The sequence below is a fragment of the Temnothorax curvispinosus genome, unplaced genomic scaffold, assembly GCF_003070985.1.
Source record: "Temnothorax curvispinosus isolate PA1 unplaced genomic scaffold, ASM307098v1 QBEX01015436.1, whole genome shotgun sequence".
NCBI classification, from domain to species: domain Eukaryota; kingdom Metazoa; phylum Arthropoda; class Insecta; order Hymenoptera; family Formicidae; genus Temnothorax; species Temnothorax curvispinosus.
The window spans coordinates 413025-416001 of record NW_020225216.1 but is presented as its reverse complement, the minus strand read 5'-3'; the positions used below and the strand labels follow the sequence as shown (position 1 = coordinate 416001).

At 35.2% G+C, this 2977-nt stretch overlaps 1 pseudogene; it reads right to left on the bottom strand.

The window, feature by feature from the left end:
• The window catches only part of LOC112465699, a 7231-nt pseudogene extending 4270 nt beyond the window's left edge, over window positions 1-2961 (bottom strand).
• Between the last annotated feature and the right edge of the window lie 16 nt (window positions 2962-2977).

Below are 2977 nucleotides of genomic sequence, written 5' to 3'. Positions count from 1 at the left end.
CAATTTTTCGTTACCAATCTTTTTGGAAACCGTTTACGAAATTTTTCCAATTTTTCGGGAATTAATTGACCGAATCGCAAAGTGAGATAAAGCCCGGTTTTGCGCGGGCTCAAAATCTAGTTTTTTATTTAATTCTGCCCTAGATTGTACGACATCTATGTATAATTCAGTGTTATTATTGATAAACAACTGATTAAAAAAATTTCAGAGCATATTTAAACGTATACTTACACTTTAATTGTTCGAAAAAAGCTCAAAAAAACTAAAAAAAAAAAATCACAAAAAATCACCCCCAAAATGCGTAAACCACACACTGAGTCAAAATGACCCGTGATTTTCGGAACGTTTGACGCGGACGGCAGCCAGACACAGCCGGACGCCTGCTGACTTACAACGACTGTACCGCTATCTAGAGAGAGGTTAAAACTACCAAGATATGGCGCGACAGATCCCGATTTCAGCGTTTCAATGGTAGACAATGCGACACAATTTTTTTATTGGATCATTTTGACCCAGGGTGTGTGCTTTAAGGGTTAAATTTGAATAACATTATAAAATATTTCATGAGTACTAATGATTGCAAATTTGACGCAATAGACTCTATGTTAATCATCAATGTCTTTTTAATCATAATCGACACAACAAATTCCTTTTAAGGATTGAAAATCCTAATTATACATAATACCCCTGGTAAGTCTGATAGTTCAGATACGTCCCGAAGAAGTGCGTAAGAAAACAGTCAAAAATTGCGACAGAAGTGCATAATATCTGTGTTTAACGAGTACTTACTGTACTATTGCAGTAGTCTGCTGTAAGAAGCTACTGTGAAATTTTATATACTATTTGTTAAAAGTAAACATGCAGCAGAAATGTGAAAACAATATGGAAGTATCTACCCAACAGAAAAATAACAGCAAATTGCGTTAGACACTTCACTCACACTTGACTGCTTTTTGCAGCAGAGTTTTGAGTACAGATCCGACCGGCAGAAACGTGAAAAGAACGTGCAAGCATCTGCCCGTGAGAAAAAGAGCAGTCGAGTGTGCTAGACTCTTGAAACATATTTGCAGCAAAATTTTACAAGTGTATAATGTCGCTTAAATTGTTGTTTTTGTCGTACAGATCCGAGTGACAGAAATGCGAAAAAAGCGTGCAAGCATCTGTCCGTCAGAAAAAGAACAGCCGAGCGCGCTAAACTTCCAGACAGCACAAAATATTTATAAAATATTTTTAAAATATTTATAAAAAAGATTTAAATATTTTGAAAATATATACGTTGAATATTTTGTAAATATTATAATGTCCGGAAAATAAAAGTATCTAAAAGATTATAATAAATATTTTGAAATAAAGTGTAAATAAATATCATCAATATTATTAAAGTTGTTTTTAATATATGTTATATATAAATATTTATAGAAATAATTACTGTAAGTTAACTGGAGATTGTGAAACTGTTATAACTTCGTGCTGTAAGATGTAGGCTATACGCCTATACGGTCCATTTTGGCGTTACGAATTTCGAAAAATGTTTGATTGATAAATCAGATGATACGGTATATATTCTGCCAAAATCATTTGTATTTCTGCTGCTCTACTTCTTACGCAAGCATCTGTCGTAATTCTTGTTGAATTCTGCTGTATGTGCTAGTTTGCAATGCCGCTATATAGGCGGCGCATAATGGTAAAACTAACTCGTAAGTAAATTTCAGTTGGGATCTATAAGCAGAAGCAGGCCTCCGGCGAAGCAAAATCATGACATTCGCGACAATATCTTCGCCAGCAATACAACGTAAGGCTTACCCAACACCACTGCGGTGCTATAAATATAAAAAATATTTTTGTAAATTATTTTAATCTTTCTGAAAAATATTTTAAAAATATTTTGTGCTGTATGGGTAGCAGTAGGCGAGGCTACAAATCTGGCGCGATTATATTGCACTGCGATTTGCGCAAGCATCTGCCGCATTTCTTGCACTATTCTGTTATATGTAAATGCATACACATATCTTCCACAATTCTGTTGCACTACGACGAGCGCAAGTTTCTGCCAACAGAAAAATAGTCAAAGTTGGAAATAGAAAACGCATGATCTGCCCGAAAGTTATGCACGACTTTTCATGCAGTCTTACAGCAGAATTGCAATGGAAATGTTACCAGGGACTAATTAATTTTGATTACAATAGAACACGTCACATATCGTAGGTATTGTAGTTACAATAATATACAACAAAATATATTAAAATAGTAATTTTGGCAAATTTAAATGCAAATTGCTCAAAATTGTGACGTGATTGATAGAGCAATTTATAGTAAACAGGACCGTATTCAGCGTTTAAAAAACTATGGGAAATAATTATTCTTCTTTTTGTGCATTTTTTTTATGAAACAGTATTAATTATTATTGATATCACGATTAATTTTTAGTTTGCAAGAAAAATGCATTTAAAAACGAAAATGGATACTGAAAACCATTTAAATGTAAAATAGTTTTAAAAAAAATATATTTTAAATGCAAAATAAAAATTAAGAATTTTATATTTTGTATTTCCATTTCAGATAATGCACATCTCTGCTTACTTGGAAACGTTGCTGTCCGGTCGGCGGTTCGGCGTATCTCACACCGCGAAAGGAATAGATTTTCCTGCCAAGTCTGGTGGTCATGGTGGAACCACGAATTCTTCCAATTGGGGCAGCGACCTCATGTTGTTCCCCAGCGAGATTGTCATCGGCGAGCGCAACAACGATGCTTAAGAGTATAGCAAAGAAGCGTTTCATGATGTTTCTACGGAGGAAAACAGTTTGGACTGCCAAGTTTAATGCGAGCAGAAATTCACGCACGTGAAACCGTTTAGTCACGTTAAGTGCTGCACCAGCAAGCACTAAAAACATCTCAAGGGCAATGCGGAGGCCTTTTATATATATCCATCAACCGCGAGGAGGAAGATGCGCGCGCGAATCGCAATTGTCTTTCTGG